The following is a 22,403-nucleotide window of genomic DNA, read 5'->3' on the forward strand; positions in this document are numbered from 1 at the left end:
ATTGGACGCTATTTGACACTAGAAGATCCCAGTTAAGTTCAACACGTATGTAGCAATCCTTCTAAGCTGCTCAAAACGTTGGAAGCTTTGCTGCAGAAAAGAGTTTGAAAAAAAAAATCATAATCACATTCACATGAATTAAAAAATTTCAATAGAATATCGCTACTGCCAAGTACATAATGACTATAATACCTTTTTGCATGTTTGTTCAAATCCCAGTGGAGAAATCTTAAATGGTTTTCTACAGATAAACTTTTATTTACATATCTTATAGCATTTGCAAACTCAGCACGGAGGACACTTTCTCATGGCTTTTTCTCGCGCGTCTATTTCACGAATGATTTCAAAGACAATATAAGAAGAATTGAGTAAGACAATTGAAAAAAAAAAAAGAAGACTAAAGATTGAATAACAGAGGTCACAGAACATGTCCAATGCAAAATTTGGAGCCTTCTTAAAACATGTCCAATGCAATCTTCCTATCTTCCTTCCAAATCCTTAAGAATCAAAATTTAGCCTTACACATCAAACTTGAACCTAACAAAACGAAAAACTTCACTCAAAGTCATTTCATTATTGCTCAAACGAGTTAGCTCCCAAATTCTAATTCGACTACTTTCCAAAAGAACCTTACTCTAAAATAGTTTCTATCCACTCACAAAGGCTAAGAAGAGACTATTTTGAAAAAAAAAAAAAGAATCGCCTTGTCAAGAGAGAAGAAAAAACAAAGATAAGAAACAAGTAACCTATCTTCTATATGGTTCAATCACCACAATATTGCTCATTTCTTTTGTATATCCTATTTAAGTGAAAAAATTGTAACAACAATTAGTAACCTATCTACTATCGAGATAATTTTGATCATAAATAGAATTGATCCTCATAGATTTAGCTAGTTTATCTAATTGCAGTTTAACACTCAAATCATAAGAATATTATATTTTTCACAAAGGGACTTGGGTAAACAACAAAGTACCTTCTTGAGTTGGTTTTAGTAATTCACTTCTTTCCCAACCCCAGAAGAATAGCAATTGTAAGCATAACAAAGTACCTTCTTGAACTGAGACATATGCATCCCATGTGTTGTAGCACATTGACTCTCTCATGATTGTGTTCCATGCTTGAATCTTGCATGCATGGATGTATTAAGAATTACATATATTCATCTAGTTTGTATGCTTGTTTCTACTTACTAGCATTACATATATTCTGTGTGTGTCTAAAAAAAAAAAAATTTGAAATCTTAACAAAAAACTGCATCTTTCCCATTGCAGGCTCCAAATTATCCTGATCCTGGATGCTATCGGGACATAGTTGATAAGTATAAGGTGACAATATTCTATAATGCTCTAACATTGGTACGGTCCCTCATGCGTGAAGGGAATGAGGTATGTCATGAATATGATATTATATTCTATATGTTGGTGGAATCAATTTAAAATCTGGTTGCTACTGCAAGATAATAATATGGTTGTATGACATTCTAATAACATCTAACTTGTGATATTGTGGAGGTGTTTCAAGAACCTTTTTAATCTTTCTCATTTGCAAGACATTTTGGAAGATAAAAAATTTGAAAGAACTTTTGAAAATATAACCAAAAGATTGATGAAAATATAGCCAAAATATAACCAAAAGATTTGTACGCCACCAACTTATTTCGCTTCTAAAGGGTGGAGTATTCTTCTTACTAGAGGTCAGTGAGGGTTAGTGAAGGAGCGAGCTCGAGAACTTGAACTCTGTGGCAAGGCATTTCAATTCTTCTTACCAGAGGCTGGCTGTCAGAGCGAAGTAGAGCAATCAAACGACATAGGACAATCGAGTGGATGTTTCTAGAAAAACGTCGTCGTTGCCTCCGAAAGCCTACTTTGAAATCAACGAGTCTTCGGTCTTATCTCTCCGCGAAGAGCGCATTCGAGACCATCAGTTGCTGGAAATGAACAAGGGGGATCGGGGAAGGTGTTGGCCAGATGCTTGGCTGGGTTGTGGGTTTCACGTGGAAGAATGAAAGGAGTTGCGTTGGAAGGGTTTCGCGTGGGTTGTGGGTGAGTGGAAGTCTGAGAATGAAAGGAAAAAGAAAATTATTATTATTATTATTTTAAAAAAAAAGCGGATCTTTAATGTCCGTTTTAAACCGACATTAAAGGTATACCTACAATGTTGATTTAAAACTGACATTAAAGATTCATTTTTTAAAAAAAAACAAAACCGACATTATACATCCGGTTTCACTTTTTCCAACTGACATTAAAGCCCAAAATTCTTGTAGTGAAATCACACAATTAACACATACATCATTCTAAATTAGAGTCATAAAATAACACCTTTGGAATGCTATCAACATTTAACAATGATGCCAAACCTTCCAATTTATAGGGCCCTAAAGCCTCGTTAGTTAATTAATTATTTAATATAATATTTAATTTAATTATTAAATATGCAATAATGAATAATTCATTATAGTGAAAATCCAAGGTTATTACATGAAACTTGAACAGTATATAGTTGACATACATGTGGATCATGTTTAAATAATAACTAAAACCTAAATGGTCTATAGTATATGGATAAGGTCGAGTGCCTTATCTTGGTAACATTATGAATATGACTAACTTTGTAACTGTTAAAAATGATGTGATCCAAATCAATCATATGGAGACATGCGAGGGAGGATATCCTATATAAAGAGTTTTGTATAAGAATGGACAACGAAATAATTATCTCTTTATAACTCTGTTAATTGAAGAGATTAATATTTCACATAATGATCATATATAACTCAATCTAAATTCTGAGTGAGTTACGAACTCCTGTCTATTGGGCTCGTCTTTTGATATGCTTGGGTGTGATTGACTCAAGTCGACAACTCAATAAGTCTACCATTTTGGGGACTTGATCGAATAGCGAGGTGGAAAAGTAATTTCACAAGATAAAATACACTCTTTCCCATTTAAGGTATGTAGATGACTAGTTCCATTAAGTGTTGACTTCAAGGCTTGAACAATGAGGCCACACCCTTTCACTTTTTACTGGTCCGAGAAGGACTTGGTTTATGCTTGGATCATAAATAAATTGTCCATTAGAGAACTAGTGATACTTAAGGATTAAGAGGTAATTACAGTGGTAAAACGGGCAGTTGACTCAACTGTAATACAAACAACTCTTGAAGAATCGACTTATTTGTAATGGACGCAACATATTCTACAGTTCATGGGAATGCAATTATTGGTCTATAGTGGTTTGTCATATAGTTAATGAATGTTGATTAATTTGATTAAAGAATATAATTAATTAATCTTGGATCATAGGAGCTTGTTATTATCGAGGTTGACGGATAATATTTTCTTTTGTTTAGTTGGACATCTTGTCTCTGACATAGTTGAGTTATTCTTGAAAGAGTAGATGATACTCGCAGCGGAAAGGATCGGTATCCCAATTTTTATTTTACAGAACATATGAACATACAAAGGACAGAAACATAAACATTTATTCTAATTAGTCATGCATTTACACATAAATTGAAAAGGAAGAAGGGATCAATAGATCACTTACCCTTGAAGAAAAAAAATCTTCACGTTCCTCTCTAATTCATGAACAATTTGAATTCCTTTCAAACTCATGAACACCCAAAAACACAGTACATAAACTCCATACACTACCACGTGGAAACCTTGTTATTCTCGAAGGGTAGAGAATCTCTGAGACTTATATGGGCTTCAGGTATCAATCTTGGAAGGGAGAAGGAGAGATTTTTTGTTTGAGACTAAATTGCAGAGAGAGTTTAGAGAAATTAAGAATTCTCTTTGGTCACATGCTCTGCATGTTGGGGTTGACACTCTAAATCTCATAGGGTCCTGAAGTTTGTAATTGTATTGTATAAATATTTTATTTATTTAATAAAATATAAGATGTTTTATTTGACATTTAGTAGCATTAAACCAACAAAGCAATAATCTAACATCCAAGGTTTGAAGGATCCTAATGAAAGGTCCTTTAAGCAGAAGCGAGATCGTCCCAATTCACAAAATTTTACAGAACAAATTTTATAGAGTACAAAAAGAATTATGCATTTAACCTAAAAATACAGCATGGAATAATTAATTAAAAAAACACAGAAGGAGAGATCAGAAGGCTTGCCCTTGAAGACTCCAAACTTCACGTAGATCCTCTTCTCTGGAAAATTCACAAACATAATTAAAAAAGGGCCAATTGAGCACCACCACTTAGAGACCTCGGTATTCTTTGGTGAGAATCCAAGAGGTGTGGGCTCTAGTGAATTTGGACTGAGAGGAAAGAGATTAGAAAATGAGAGCAAAAGAGGAGAAGGAGCAAGAGGATTTTGTTTTTCTTAGATAACCTAGAGACTTTCTCTATTGCAAAAAGAAGGAAAAACAAGAACCCTTTTCTCTCTGTCAACCACCCACATCAAATGCAGGTGGAGAGAAAATTGGGGAAGGAAGTTAATTCCCTCCCAAAAAATCAAATATAAAAAATTAATTAATTAATGTAATTTTTTAAATTAAAAAATATATATATATAATAACTAATTTATTATATATATATAATAACTAATTTATTATACATATATACATAACTATATGTTATATCACATATAACATATAACCTATAGTTTTTATATTGTATCAAATACAATCTAGCCTTTTTCTCTCACAAATGACTTTTAATATAAATTACATTTGCATTAAATTATATAATATGAATCCAATTCATATAATTAATATTTGAATCATATTCAAATACTTATTTCCTCTTAAATAGTTAATATTATAACGTATCAAATACAATATAGTAATTATATCACATATAATTAAAATTTAATTGCTTATATCATATATAATTAATTCCCTCAAGTAATTTAAACAATTGAAATTATTTCAAAAACTGATTCTCATGTAATCACGTTGAGCTACCGAGGGGACCTAATGGACCTGTAGCTTGAAGCTTTAACGGTACGCAAATAATTAATTAAACTTTTTAATTAAACTATTTACCATCCGTTAACTGTTGGGCACTCCATTAAAGACCGACAACTGCACTATTTGCACTAAGATATATTTCTGTATCCATTGGATATAACCAATCAACAGTACGATGACCCTTCACAAATTGCTCGTAAGTACAGCTAGGCCAATACCGTTTTGCCCCTGTAGTTACATCTGACTTCTTAAGTACCATTGATCTAATTTTGGCCCTGTAGTTACGTCTGGCTCCTTAAGTACCACAATGAACAATAAATCATAGTCCAACTATGACTAAACCTCTCTCAGGCCAAGAAAGGGTGTGGTGTCACATTGTTCAAGCCCTAGAATCAGTCCTTAAGGGAGCAACTTATCTACTTGCTCTAACATTAGGGAATGAGTGAATTTCTTCTTGTGTAGCTGCATTCCCAACTCCTCAATCAGACGAATCCCCAAAATGGTAGGCTTGTTGAGTCGGTGATCTGGCCACTCTCATCCATACAAATCAAAGGACCGCCATCATAGGCAGGAGTTCACAGCTCACTCAGGATTCAGGTCATGTTACCTATGGTCATCCTGGTGAAATGTAAGTCTCTATTATGAACGACATTATATAATGAGACTAAATATTTCGTGGTCCAGTCTTATACAAACTTCTTTATATAGAATATCCCCGCTCACATGTCTCCACATGAATGATCAGGACCAGATCATTTTTAGCACATTATAACAATTGTAACACCTACAAAGCAGGTCATACTTGTAGTGTCACCAAGATAAGGTATCCGACCTTATCCATCTACTATAGACCATTTAGGTTATCACTTAAAACATGATCCACTTGTATATCTTTGCATACATGTTTAAGCTAGAAGATAACCCTGGATGTTAGTTCATTATTTGTGGTTAATGCAACTAATTTTGAAATAAAACATCAAATATTTTATTACATAAATAAAATGTTTGTGTAATACAATTACAAACTATAGAACCCTACAAGATTTAGGGTATCAATCCCAATAAGGTTATCTTTTTTAGCTTAAACATGTATGTGGAGATATACAGGTGGATCATGTATAAGTGATAACCTAAATGGTCTGTAGTAGATGGATAAGGCTGGATACCTTTTCCTGGTGACTCTACAGGTACAAACCGCTTTATAGATGTTATAATTGTTGTAAAGTGCTACAAATAATCTGATCCTGATAATTCATGTGGAGACATGTGAGCGAGAGTATTCTAACAAAGGAGTTTGTATAAGATCGGACCATGAATTGACTAGTCTCATTATTTAACAACGATCATAATAGAGACTTACATTTCACCAGGATGACCATAGGTGACATGACTTGAATCCTGAGTGAGTTGTGAACTCCTGCCTATGAAGGCAGTTATTTGATTTGTATGGGTGAGAGTGGCCAAATTGCCAACTCAACAAGCCTACCATTTTGGGGATTCGTCTGATTAGGGAGTTGGGAACATAGCTAGATAAGACGGATTTCACTCCTTCCTCAAGGTCGGAATAAGTAGATCAATGATACTTAAGGGTTGATTCTGGGACTTGAACAATGTGGCGCCACACCCTCTCTTGGCCTGAGAGGGGTTTAGTCATAGTTGAACTATGCTTTATTATTCATTAGAGGGATAAATGATACTTAAGTAGTTAGATGTAACTATAGGGGTAAAATGGTAATTTTTGGCTCAATTGTATTTACGAACAATTTGTGAAGGGTTATCACACTGTTTACTGGTTTTATCCAATGGACATAGAAATATATCTGTAGAGTGAAAAGTACAGCTGTCGGTCTTTAGTGGAGTGTCCGACAGTTAATGGATGTTAAATAATATAATTAAAGGAGTTTAATTAATTATTGAAGTACCATAGGAACTTCAAACTATAGGTCCATGAGGTCCCCTCTGAAGCTCAACAGGGATTAAATGAGAATTAATTTTGTATTAATTTGAATTATTCAAATTAATTGAGGGAATTAATTATATGTGGTATAATTAATTTAATTTAATTATATATGATATAATTACGATAACGTATTTGATACATTATAATATAAAGTTTATATGGGAGGAAATAAATATTTGAATATGATTCAAATATTAATGATGTGAATTGGATTCATAGGATTTATACTAAATATCGTTGATGAGGGAATTAAAACTATAGGTTATATTGCATGTGATATAATATTAAAACCATAGGTTATTGTTATATATGATATAATATATAGTATAGACATATATGATTATATAATATATATATATATATATAATTTTTATTTTAATTTTGAAATTGAGGGAGGGAAATAACTTCCCTCCTCTATTCTCTCAACCCACGTATTGTGTGGGTGGTCGGGAGATTCTTCATTCTTCTTCTTCACTTTTGTTTTTCATAGAGAGCTTTTCTAATTTTTACAGAACAATTTTGTAATTGCCTTTCTTCTCCCAATATCTCTTCTCCTCTCTCTTAATTCCTCTCTTATTTCAAAAATACAGAGCCCACAAAACTCCTGGATTTTCATCCTAGAGAATACAGAAGACTTCTTTTGGTGGTAGCCATTTGGGTTAAATTAGGGTTTCAAGTTTATGGCAGAGGAGAATTCTTACAAAAAGAAACGTTTTTCAAGGGTTAGTATCATTTTCATCCCTATTCTCTTTTCTTAATTCGTCTGTAAGCATGCTATATTTTTTCTGGATAACATTCTTTATTTCTTCGGTAAAATTGTAAATTCTATAAAATTTGAAATTTAGGTCTGATCTCATTTCCGCTCAAGGACCTTCACTGGATCCTTCACTGCAATGCAGGAAAAAAAAGCAATTTTATCTCGCTCTGCCTCACTCCACGTAAATGAGAGATTTGGGGAGTTATCCTATAACTCCCAAATAACTGAATTATTATTAAATATGTGTGTGTGTGAACTATATGTTATATCTAATATAACATATAACCTATAGTTTATATTATATCATATATAATATAACCTATAGTTTAATATTCTCTCATTTAACCTATACTATTTAATACAAATCATATTCATGTTGATTTTAACATATAGTTTTTATATGAATCACATTCATATAATTAATATTTGCATCATATTCAAATATTTATTTTTTCTCAAATAAAACTTTATATTATAATATATCATATACATTACATTAATGATATCTCATATAATTAACTTTATATACTTTATATTAATTATATCTTATATAATTAATTTCCTTTATTAATTGGAACAATTCAAATTAATCCAAAATTAATTCGATTCTCATTTAATCCCAATTGACTTAACGAGGAGATCTTATGGACCTATAGATTGAAGCTCCAATGGTACTTGATTAATTAATTAAACTCTTTAATTACATCAATCAACTTTCATTAACTGTCGATCACTTCAATAAAGATCTACAACTGCACTCTTCGCACTACAGATATATTTCTGTATCCATTGGATATAACTAATCAACAGCGCGTTCGCCCTTCACAAATTGCTCATAAGTACAGTTGAGCCAAAATTATTATTTTACCCTTGTAATTTCACCTGACTCCCCACTGATCCCTCTAATGAACAATAAGTTATAGTCCAACTATAACCAAAACTCCTCTCAAGCCAGGAGAGGGTATGACACCACATTGTTCAAGCCTTAAAATCAGCCCTTCAAGACAATTTCTCTACTTACACTAACCATCGGTTGAGTCATGTAGGGGCCGAGGAGGGGAGGGCATGTGCCCCCCCTCAATTTATTGTATTTTTTTTTCAATATAAAATTTAAGTAATAATTTAACATATATATATATATATATATATATATATATATATATATATATATAATATATATATACATAACATATATATATATATATATAAGAGGAAAATACATTTTTAGTCCCCGAGTTGAATAAGTGTGTTTGATCCCTGAAGTTTTAAATTAGCCATTTTAGTCCTTAAGTTTTCAATAATAGGATCAAAAGGTCCTCTTCATTAAAAGAACAGTTTAAATTAATAGATCTCTCCAAGTAGATTATTTAAATGCTGATGTGGCTTGCTGACTAAGTTGATGATTTGGATTTAAGTTCGTCTCATGAAGTTCATCTTGTGAAGTAACTTCACGAGACGAACTTTACGAGAAATGAACCAAACTTCACGTCAATTCTGTCTTTTGTCTCGTGAAGTTACTTTATGAGACGAACATCACGAGAAATGAATTCAACTTCACGTCATTTCTATCATTTGTCTCGTGAAGTTACTTCACAAGATGAACTTCACAAGAAATGAACTCAACGAACTCAGATTCACGTCATTTTTTTTGTCTCGTGAAGAATGAACTCAATGAACTCAACTTCACGTCATTTCTATCTTTTTTCTCGTGAAGTAACTTCATGAGACGAACTTCACGAGACAAATTTAAATCCAAACATCAACTTAGTCAGCAAATCACATCAGCATTTAAATAATCTACTTGAACAAATTTGTTAATTAAATAGTTTTATTAACAAAGAGGGCCTTTCAAACCTATTATTGAAAAATTAAGGACTAAAATGACTAATTTGAAACTTCAAGGGACCAAACGCACCTATTTCAAAAATCTTGGGGACAAAAAATATATTTTCCCCCTAAAAAAACTAACAATCTTTCTAACACTTGAAGGTGGCCTAGCACATGTTGATTTTGTAGGTCGTGGGTTCAAATCCTACAATGTCACTTTTTAATTTAATTTGTTTAAAATCAAATCCTGTTTAAAAACTTTAACCTAAATTTTCTAGCTGACATCTCAGCAAAAATTTAAAAGAAGAAAAAACAGCAACAATTTATTTTGATCATAGGTACTTTTTTTCAACCTAAATTTTCACACTCAACTATCAACAAAATTCTATTGAAAAAGGTATTGTTAACTTTTCTTTAACTTAATTTTCATATTTTTATTACTTTGTATATATTTATTTTAATTAATTTCAAAGTTAAAACTACAAGATAATTTTCTCATTCTTCGTCAGGATATACGTATCATACCATTCACAAGTAAGTTTCAAAATTTTCTCAATATTTTTAATTCTCATACTTTTAAATCTATGTAATAATACTTTTATTGATAAGACTTTTGTAGAGTTAACTCTATATCAATATGGAGAGATATTTTAAATGAAAAATAACAATAAAGACCATAAAGTCATCATCTTCAAAAAAACAAAACATACCTTTATTTCTGATAGATCTTATATAGAAATCAATTTAGGAGAACTATCTGCAGATCCTGGTCTAATAGCTAACATTCCTAAATATGATGATTATTTAAGATCAAATTCTGATAGCACCGGAAATGTGCTATTTTCCTCTTCTTAATTCTAGGTCGTTATTATGTTTAATGGGTTTATTTGATGATTTTGTAGTATTAAGCATCTTGGAGGTAGAATTAGTGGTTACGAGCTATTCGAGGTTAATTTTGAGCAATTATGAGCTAATTTGAGCAACCATGACAGAGCGTTGCAACGAGCGTTGCACAACGCTATAAGGCAGTAGCTACCTATTTCGTGCAAAATAGGGTAGCGTTGTGACACTACATGTAGCGTTGCAATGCTACAAATTGAAGATGGAAGATAGTGCGAAGTAGAGAACGCTACACTCATCTGTGCAGCGTTGCAATGCTGCTGTATATATACATTTCTTCGCTTTAGGTCAGATTCATTCGCCCACCTTCGGCCTCCAGCCGATTTTTCCCTCTCTTCTCTCTTCCACTTTGTATTTTGGGTGTTTTTTTAGTAGCTAATCGAGTAATGCCGGATTGTAGCCTCTCCATCTCCATGGGAAGGTAAGGTTTTGGTTAGTTTAGGGATTCGAAGGAACTCGATGTAATTTTATGAGATTTTGATTTATTGATGTATACGAACTTGTCTATGGGTTTTAATCCGAATTTACATTTATGAATTGCATGATTTTAATTGTTGATTGACGCTCAATGATTTGTTGTGTAATTCTAGTGCTTCATGATTAACTTGTAATATGTGACATATAATTATAAGTTAATCCCAATGGAAGCAATAGGTTAGTTAGGCAAAAAGGACTGCTCCTATCAACCTGGAGAAAAACCATATTGATTGTTTAATTAGACGTTGGAAGTTTAACACTCATCTTAGCGTAATCTCTAGAACTTAATGCAATTTGTTAATTTATATGGAGCGGATTCGTTTTCTGTGCATTTTGATTAATTAGATAATTAGGACCATTTTTTAGGATTCCAATCAATTGGGCTAAGCATAAACAAGAAGTTTAAGTTATAAATTGGTTCAATGATCTAAATTACATTGGGTGAATCCATTCCTCTAAGCTAAGACATCTTGATTAATTGCGTTTCTATCTTTACTTTTATTGCACTTTATTTTATGCAATTTCATTTTTCAATCCACACCCACCTCCCCCCTCCATTTTATCTCTTTAACTGAAAACAAACTTTGATGAACTAATCTTCCGCACTTCCCTAAGGTTCGACTCTGGACTTGCTGCTTGTACTATCAGTTAGTATAATTAGTTCGTTTGGTGATTTATAAATATTATTTGTGCAGTGAGGATTTACGGGCGACAGTAAACTCAACCCTGCCAAATTGGCGTCGTTACCGTGGAAGCTAATTAGTTCCTCTTAGTTAGTTTTTAGTTAAAATTTCTTTTGCTTTGATTTGTTTTCTTTATGTGTCAGTTTTTAGTTAAGGACTGATTCCGGATCTTGAACATAGTGGCCACAGCTTCTCTTTGAAAAAGAGGACTCAGTCATAGTAGGACTATGACTTATGTTCATTAGAGGGATCAGTGGTACTTAAGAAGTTGGATGTAACTGCAGAGGCATAACGGTTATTGGCTTAGCTGTACTTACGAGCGATCTGTGAAGGGTTATCGCACTGTTGATTAGTTGATATGGACACATATTATATCTGTGGTAAGAAGAGTTTAGCTGTAGGTCTTTAGTGGAATGTTTGGCAGTTAACGGATGGTGGATCCCATGACTAAAGAGTTTAGTTAGTTATTCACGTACCATTGGAGCTTCGAGTTACAGGTCCATAAGGTCCCCTTGGTAGCTCAATGGATTCAAGTTGAGAATCAGTTCTTGGTGTTGATTTGAAATGTTTAGATTGACAAGAGGAAGTTCGATTATATATGATATGATTGGTATGGTGTATAAGATACATCAATTGGAGGATTAATGTAAATGAGATTTACATTAAGTATAGAACTATGGTTTATATGTTTCATGAAATGAAATATTAAAACTATAGGTTATAAATATAATATGGTAAGTTGGTTATCATATTTATTTATAATAATATTAATTATTGGATAATTATATCTTTTTCTCTAATAACTAATTTATGGGATGTTATTGATGGTTTCATGGTAACCGTGAGATAAAAGGAAAAATATTTTTCTAAATTTTGTAGTTGTTGAATTGAGATTTTCTATTCTTGAAATTACCCATAGTTGGCTGTCAAATGGCTTAGATTCACTAAACGATAGTTGAAGAGAGATTGAACAATCGTGGAGTGACACTAGTTCACTCAGCTGGCCATTAGCTAAATGATTGTGGAGCTTTTGCTAAACGATCGCATAGCATTTGTTAAACGATTAGGCATTGTCTATATGATAGACCTTTGTCATCTCCCACTTGCTCAATCATTTACACGATTGTTCTTCCTCCGGTCTCATCCTCTAACCAAGTCCATACAGAGCCCACACTTTTAGATTCTCACACCGAGAATACCAAGGTAGCCATTGTGGTGGTGTCGTACTCAACTCGACATAGTCGAGGTTTTTGGAGGTCGTTCATTGTGTTCGTGTTCTTGGAGATCATTGTGTTCATGATTGCGGTGATCGTGTTGTGTGGCGGTCGTTGAATTCGAGCGTTTGTGTGTTGTAGTCTTGGAGATTGTTTGAGCGTTCGTGATCGAGGGAGTTTGAAGATGAGTCTTCAAAGGTATGTATAATTTTATCTCTTGATCTTATAGAAAAGCATGCAATAATTTCGTATGTTGCATGACCAGTTAGTTTCTGTTGTGTACTGTAATTGTTGTCGTTCAAATCGTATGGAATTTGGAAGATCATTCCGCAACTCATGAAATCCTCATATCCGATTTCTTTGAATTGGTATCAGAGCCAGGTTGTTCTGATATTCCAAATTTCACTTCTATTTTGAACTTCTTTTACGGTCGTGGTGGGTTTTCTGCATTGCATTTAATTGTTAATGCATTTGTGGGTGGCATTGATGAATATTTACAGGTTTAATTGCCTCTGTTTAAAGCTTCTTTTAAATTACAAAGTGTCAATTTGTAAGGGCCCCTGTATTTTTTGGCATAATTAACAAGTAATCGAGTCTGTAATTCAAAGAGTTTGAGTTTGTCGAGTCGATCATGATGAAGTTTTGATGCATGGAGATGCGGTTTTCAACGAAGAAGAAGACCAAGAGTTAGTCGTGTCGTGTAGCCTCAGGTAAACGATCGTTGGGATTTGACTAAACGATCGTGTAGATTTTCTATGCGATCGTGTAGTATTTACTAAACGATCGTGCTTTGGCTGCCCAGTCATGCTAAACGATGGGGTAAAGTGTTTGCTCTATCGCATAGTGTCGGCTGCCCGATCGCGTAGACATTAGAGGTAGACGATCGAGTGGGAGCATTTGTTGCTCATCGTGTAATAAAAAACACGCGCACTAAATGATCGTGTAGTTAACATGATCATCGCATAATCACTGACTACACGATCACACGATATGCGATACAAAGGTGGTCGCTAAACGATCGTTTAGACGATCGTGCTTTATCGCATCGTAGTCGTTTAGATGATCGTATAAGGCTTGTATTGTGTTGCGCGCTGCACGATTGCGTACCTCGTGCTTCATCATATAGTAAAAGGTATACAATCGTTTAGCTCTGGAAGCATTGGTAAACGATTGAGTAAAGCATTTACTCTTTCATGTAGACGATCGTTTAGGTTTTGGTACACGATTAATGGAGACGCGGACTTTGACCGGATGGTTCAAGACCCGGTTTGCTTGTTTGAACCAGAGACTCTTTGCGTTTGTAATAGTTAGCTTTTGGTTTTGTGGATTTGAGGCAATTTATCCCAGTTTATCAACATTTGTTTAATATACATGAAATGTATGTGGTTTATATGGCATAGTGTATGATATATAGATTTGAAACCCACCTTAGGTTGTGCAATTATTCATGCATCATATATTATAAGTGTTATAATATTGCATGATGAAATTACAAGAGAGCGTGCACATGCATCATGGAAATATAAGAGTTATATTTATGCATGCAGTAAGCATATTCATGCATCATCTTTATATTATAAGCGTTATAGTATAAAGGTGAATGGAAGCATGTTTTGCTTGGTTCGTTGCTTGTTTGTATAAGTGTTATATAAAAAGTAGCAATGAATGAACAATGCATGGAGCATGACACTTACGCCAATTTGTAAGCGTTACGAATGCCTTGTATGTGTTAACTTTGCATTGTGAATGGTTTTGGTTGTTTATGTTATAAGCGTTATAATAGAAATTAGAACTAAAATCAATAAGAAAGAGTTGCATGCGGACTTAGGGTGAACTCATGTTTTAAAAGGGTTTTAAAATTGGATTGAGATAGATCTAAGTTCAAAGGTTTTAATGTAATTAGTAACCTAGATTAATCTTTTTAAATCGGATTAATGGGATTAAATTGATTGACATAAAAGATTAAAATTGTATTAAATCTATCTATAAAGGACTTTTTGTCTAAGACGGGTTCTGTTTAGGCTAGGGTACTTAAGCTGACAGAAATGGAATACCTCTACCTGGGAACCTACCTGGAAAGGTGAATTAGATAGATTTTCTGCAAGCATGCGACAGTTAGTCAAAGATTCCATTAAAGAGTTTAATGGATGATGATCAAAAGTTGTTTCAACTATCCAAGGTAAAAGTTAAACTTGGGCAAACCTAAAAAGTCACTTAGTTAAAATTCTTAGCTGTGTTTTTTCTAAGTAAACTAAACCCTAAATTATAAAATACTCAGTGGGAGGAAGAAATATATCTGATATGTTAATGATTCCACTCATGTTTCTCCCTGAATGTTCATGCGGGGAGATTCATGCTTGGCCTGGTGGTGCCCTGGGAGCATCCCCCATCGAATGGTGTTTGCATGAGTCAATATCAAGGTGAATAAAGAGAGTGTTTATAGTAAGTGGGTGAAGGGTATGTGTCAACATGTCCTACGGTCTCCGTCATTGGTCCGCACCATGAGATCATTTTGTACTCCCTCGTGGCGCCCTGGGAGCATCCCACTTCAAATGGGTTTTGTGCAATTGGTCAATATCAACGTGAACTCTAGAAATGGATAGGGTCACTTTAGTTTTTGCTTCAATCAAATTTTTTTCCTTCGGATTGGTTGCTTGGGGCGAAACTCTAGGGCCTAAAATGACGGGTCACACTTATAGGAAATTGTTAAGTAAGTCAATGATTTCTTGACCAAATCAATGATGGTTAGTTATTATAGGAGAAAGAGTTGTTCTGGTATTAATGGCTGGTTGAGAATGTCTCAATTCAGAGGAGGGATGAATTGACCACCCTTCGGCGACTTTTTTCCTAAACCTTTGAAGCGTCATTGCGAAACTAGATGTCACATGGGGTTCATGTTAGTTTTGCTAAACCTTATTGGATATTGTATGTTTTTTCAACGGGTATTTACTTAAAACCTAACGTAGGTCAATCTGTTTTTGTTTTCAGCAACATGTTTGTATTTCCGTTTAATGCCTCTAATTTGACCATTTACATACAGTGGAAAGAGTATTGTAAAATGTATTTCATGATAAACGACCTCGAATTTGTTATGGTTGAGGAATGTCCTCAAATCCCGACCCTTGATGCACTGCGAAGTGTTCGTAATGCATATGAGTTTTGGATGAAGGCTAATTCATTGGCCCGACTTCACATATTGGCTAGCATACCTGATGCTTTGGCCAAAAGTGTTAAGAACATGGTCATTGCATGAGAAATCATGGACTTGTAGCAAGATTTGTTTGAACGTCAGTTCTTACCTTTTGAGCACAAAGGGATGGATGACAAAACTGTTGGAGTTGATGCCCTAAAGTCTCATGTCTTGTAGTTTGTAAATAGTTTGTAAGAACACTTGTGATGTATAATATATGATATTTTACTTCACTTCTTGATTTTGCTAAGTTGAATGTTTTATTTGCTTTACCACAAACAAATAAACCTAAAATCACTAGTTATCTTTATGTACCTTAAGTATGTATGTGGTGAAATACAAGTGGATCATGTCTTAAGGGATAACGAAAATGGTCTGTAGTATATGGATATAGGAAGGAAACCTTATCCTGGTAACGCTATGGATGCAATCCGCTTTGTGGAATAGTTATAAGTATTATAACTTGTCATAGATGGTCTGATTCTGATCATTCGTGTAGGGGACATGCGAGCGGGGGCGTCCTATACAAAGAGTTTTATAAGACCTGACCACGAAGTGTTAACGTCTCGTTATATAATACCATTCATGACAGAGACTTCAGTTCACTAGGATGACTATAAGTAACATGACGTCAATCCTGAGTGAGTTGCCATTGAGAGCGGTCCTTTAATTTGCATGGGTGTGAGTGGCCAGGTCCCGACTCAAACTTACCACTTTGGGGATTTGTCTAATTTAGGAGTTGGGAACTCAGCTACACAAGATGGAATTCACTCCTTCCTCGAAGCAGGGGTAAGTAGATAGATAGCTCCCTTAAGGGCTGATTTCAGGGCTTGAATGATGTGGTACCACACACCTTCTCTTGGCCCGAGGGTCATTCACTTATAGTTGGACTATGTTGTATTGTTCATTAGAGGGATCAGTGATACTTATGGAGTGAGATGTAACTATAGGGACAAAATGGTAAATTATCCCAGCTGTACTTACGAGCATCTGTGAAGGGTCATCGTACTCATGATTGGTTATATCTAATAGACATAAAAATATATCTGTGGTAAGAAGAGTTCAGTTGTCGATCTTTAGTGGAATGTCTGGCAGTTAACGGATGGTGGATCTCGTGGCTAAAGAGTTTAGTCAACTATTCACGTATACGTTGGAGCTTCGAGCCATAGGTCCATAAGGTTCGCTTGGTAGCTTGGATAAAGTTAAGAATCAGTTTTTGGGTCAGTTTGAAATGTTCGAGCCATAGGTCCATAACGTCTACTCAATCTTTTGTTCTTTATTGTTAAGGTATGACAGTAATTAGTGATAATGCATATCTGTATGTTAGAATGTATGTGTGGTAATTCTGTCACAACAAAATGGGAAAAATCTGCTTCCGCTCATGTGGGTACTCTTGTTTAAGAGTTCCTTAAAAAACCAGTAGTGTCAGTTCCCAAGTTAAACTCCAAGAAGAGAAAGAAAGTGTTACTAACTCTATTGAAGTTCATCGATGAGAAGTGTTCTCTGAGATTGAACTTGGAGCTTATTTAGGTTCTAATACTGATCCCACTACTCTCCAGAAGAGAAGAATGTCTAAAGACAGTAAATGTGATTTATTGGTCTTGGAGACATGTTTGGTAGAGAATGATGATTCTGCCTGGATCCTTGATTCGGGTGCTACTAACCACGTTATTTCCTCTTACCAAGGATTCAGTTCTTGCCAAATGTTGCCACAGGGAGAGATGACTCTTCGAGTCAGTACTGGTGAGGTTGTTTTAGCTGTTGCTATAGGCAGGCTAAAGTTGTTTTTGGACAAGAAACGTTATTTGTTACTGGATAATGTTTTTGTAGTACCTCATATCAAGAGGAACTTAATCTCAGTTTCTTGTCTCATAGAACAAAGTTATACCGTCTCCTTTTCTGAGAGTAAAGTGTTTACTTTCAAGAATGGTATGGAGCTTAGTTTTGGTTCAATAGAAAGTAACTTATACGTACTAATGCCGTTAGTCATAAAAGCCTTGCTAAATACTGAAATATTCAGTACGGCGACAATAGCTAAAAGATCAAAGGTTTCTCCTAAGGAAAATGCCCATCTTTGACATTTAAGTTAGGCCACATCAACCTCAATAGGATTGAGCAGTTGGTGAAATGTGGACTTCTAAAGAGTTTAGAAGAAAACTCCTTGACAGTGTGTGAATCATGCCTCGGAGGCAAGATGACCAAACGACATTTTACTGGAAACGGTTACAGAGCCAAGGAAGCCTTGAAGCTTATACATTCAGACCTCTGTGGTTCGATGAGTGTTACGGCTCGATGTAGGTATGAATATTTCATCTCTTTCATAGATGATTATTCAAGGTACGGGTATCTCTACTTAATGCAACGTAAGTCTGAAGCCCTTGACAAGTTCAAGAAGTATAAGACTGAAGTTGAAAACTTGTTAGGTAAGAAGATAAAAACACTACGATCTTATCGTGGTGGAGAGTATATGGACCTCTAATTCCAGAATTATATGATAGAACATGGAATTACGTCCCAACTCTCAGCCCCAGGTACAGCTCAGCAGAATGGTGTATCAGAAAGAAGAAATAGAACCTTGTTGGACATGGTTCGGTCTATGATGAGTTATGCTCATCTTTCAGACTCGTTTTGGGGTTTTGCAGTGGGGACCGTATGTTACATTCTGAACAACGTTTCCTCGAAAAGTGTTTCTGAAACACCTTTTGAGTTGTGGAGAGGTCGTAAAGGTAGTTTATGCCACTTCAGGATTTAGGGGTGTCCGACCCATGTGCTTGTGACTAACCCGAAGAAGTTAAAACCACGTTTGAAAGTTTTCCTCTTTGTAGGCTACCCCAAGGAAACGAGCGGTGGATACTTCTATGATCTAAGTGAGAACAAAGTGTTTGTTTCTATAAATGTCATCTTCTTGGAAGCCACATAAGGGATCATAAGCCACGAAGTAAGCTTGTTTTACATGAGATTTCTAATGAAACTGAGACTACTGAGGGTTCAACAAGAGTTGTTGAACAGACTGACAGACCAACAAGAGTTGTTGAGATCGGTACATCTAGTCAACCAGCTCAAGAGTTGAGACTACCTCGACGTAGTGGGAGGGTTATGAACCCACTGGATCGCTACATGGGTTTGACTGAAGCCCAGAACATCATTTCTAATGATGAGGTCAAGGATCCATTGTCTTTTAAGCAAGCAATGGAGGATGTTGACAAGGATGAATGGATTAAAGCCATGAACCAGGAGATGAAGTCTATGTACTTCAATCAAGTCTGGGAGCTTGTGGATCAGTCTGATAGGGTATGACCTATAGGGTGTAAGTGAAGGAACTCTTAAACAAGAGTGCCTATAAGCGGAAACAGATGTTTCCAATTTCATTGTGACAGAATTTTCACACATACATTCTAACATATAGATATGCATTGAAACACTAATTACTGGAATGCCTTAACAAAGATAAATACAAGAAATTGAGAACTTACCTGTTGAAGACTTTCTTCAATAGAACTCGGTCCAACATGAACGAACTCCTCTCCTTCATACTTATCCAGCAAGCAGTCGCCTAGCAGCACCACGGTCGTCTACACGATCAGCAACACACGAATAACAAGCAACCGGGGATAACATCACCACTCAAAGCCTTCAGTATTCTCGGAATGAGACTCCAAAGGGTGGACTTTGATGGAATTGGTAGAGGGGAGGAGGAAAAGTGATCGTGTACTACGAACAAGCAAGTGGGAGAAAAGAGAAAGCTATCATATAGTCGGGTGCTTGATCATTTAGGTCGGGGTGCACGATCGTGTAGTAAACACTAAGCGATTGTCTATCAAAAGGTAAGCGATCGTTTAGTTACGCTCAGCATGCTAAGCAATCGTCTAGTAAACGCAAGCGATCATTTAAGAAATTGCGGGCGATCGTTTAATAACATAGGTGTGTGATCGTTTAGGAGGCGGGCATTATCGTATAGGCTCTCAACACTAAGGTTATCACACCTTGAGCGAATTTTCGGATCTTTATGTTACTCTTGAAAAATGAAAATAATTTTCATTTTATTCTTCAGTTACAAGAACTGAATTGAACTTCCCACTTTCGCATGAATTCGGAGAAAAACTCGGCCAATTATCTCATAACCACCTAATTAAATAATGAATATAATCATATTATATTTTGAACCTATAGTTTGAAATCATATATCTATTATAGTGTTTTCTCCTCTACTTGTATAAACCATATTTATATCCCATTTCCTCCAAAATAATATATTCCATACATTTAGTCAATCATATCATATATAATTAACTAGTTCAATTATATCATATATAATCGAACTCCCTCTTGTCAATTTGAACATTTCAAACTGACCCAAAAACTTATTCTCAACTTTTATCTAATCTACCAAGGGGACCATATGAACCTATGGTTCGGAGCTTCAACGGTACGTGAATAGCTGACTAAATCTTTTAGCCACAAGATCCACATCCGTTAACTGTCAGACATTCCACTAAAGATCGATAGTTGAACTCTTCTTACCACAGATATATTTCTGTGTCCATTGGATCTAACCAATCATGAGTACAATAACACTTCACAGATGCTCGTAAGTACAGTTGGGCCAATTTATCGTTTTTTCCTTATAGTTATATCTCACTCTTAAGTACCATTGATCCCTCTAATGAACAAAACAACATAGTCCAACTATGTGTGAACACCTCTCGGGCCAAGAGAAGGTGTGTGGCGCCACATCGTTTAAGCCCTAGAATCAGCCATTAAGGGAGCTATCTATCTACTTACCTCTGCTTTGGGGAAGGAGTGAATTCCATCTTGTATAGTTGAGTTTCCAGCTCCCAAATTAGATGAATCCCCAAAGTGATAGGTTTGAGTTGGCACCCTGGCCACTCGCACCCATGCAAATCAAAGGACCACCCTCAATGGCAGGAGTTCCCAACTCACTCAGGATTGAGGTCATGTTACCTATGGTCATCCTAGTAAGTGAAGTATCTTTCATGAACGGTGTTATATAACGAGACGTTAACACTTCGTGGTCAGGTCTTATACAAACTCTTTGTATAGGACATCCCCGCTTACATGTCTCTTACACGAATGATCAGGATCAGACTATCTATGATAAGTCACAACAGTTGTAACTATTACACAAAGCGGACCACATCCGTAACATTACCAAGATAAGGTTTCCCTCCTATATCCATATACTATAGATCATTTTGATATCACTTAAGACATGATCCACTTGTATGTCACCACATACATGCTCAAGTTACATACAGATAACCGGGGATTTTAGTTTATTGGCAAATAAAACAATCACATGAGCAAAACCAAGAAGTAAAGTAAATATCATATATTATACATCAAAAGCATTTAGACAAACTGTTTACAAACTACAGGACACGAAACTTTAGGGCATCAACCCCAACAATCTCCCACTTGTCCTAAAGCAAAGTGGGGTGTACAAAAACAAGTACAAAACAATAAACTAGGGCATAAAAACCCAGTACAAGAAAATCTCCCACTTGAGTTATCAGTCTAGCCATGGGCGGTTCTGTAGACCCATGCTCTGATTGTGACCTTCAAACACTGTAGCCGTGAGAGCTTACGTAAACAGGTCAGTAACATTGCTCCGAAGCGAGTTGGGATAATTTGTCAATCACTATAATGTTACGTAATGGTAAATTATCCCAGCTGTACTTACGTAAACTTGTCTCTCTTCCTGGTGTTTTTACCTTTGTCTGTGACATCTTTCCTAGCTTGTGACATCATTGTGATTCACCTTTTATTTCAGTGGGTGTCAAAGCAAGTTGTTTTCCTTTTATTGAGTTCTTAATGGAGTCGATCGAAGAAGGTGGATCTACATCTCGACTGCCAGTCCTTGATGGGATAAACTACTCTTATTATAAAGCTCGTATGATTGCTTTTCTTAAGTTCATAGACAAAAGAAATCCTGGAAGGTGGTTCTTAATGGTTGGACACACTCAATAGTGATTGACAAATATGGTGTTGTTACTCAAAAACCAAAGAAGGATTGGACTGAAGAGGAAAACCAAGACTCGCTTGGGAACTCACAAGCATTGAATGCTATCATCAATAGTGTTGATCAAAATATTTTTAGTTAATCAACACATGTGCTGCGTCGAAAGAAGCATGTGAGATTCTTGTCGTGGCTTATAAGGAAATGTCTAAAGTAAAAATGTCAAGGTTTCAGCTTTTGACGGTGAAATTTGGATCTCTTAAAATGCATGATGATGAGAATGTGTCTGAGTTTAATGTTTGTCTCTTTCATATTACAAATGAATCCTTTGCTCTTGGAGAAAATATTTTTGAAGAGAAACTGGTTCGTAAAGTTCTTTGCTCTCTTCCCAAAAGGTTTAATATGAAGGTTATAGGTATAAAAGAAGCGCAAGGTATCAGTACCATGAAAATTGATGAGCTGTTCGACTCTCTTCGAAAGT

This window comes from Benincasa hispida, chromosome 10, assembly GCF_009727055.1.
Source record: "Benincasa hispida cultivar B227 chromosome 10, ASM972705v1, whole genome shotgun sequence".
Lineage (NCBI taxonomy): Eukaryota > Viridiplantae > Streptophyta > Magnoliopsida > Cucurbitales > Cucurbitaceae > Benincasa > Benincasa hispida.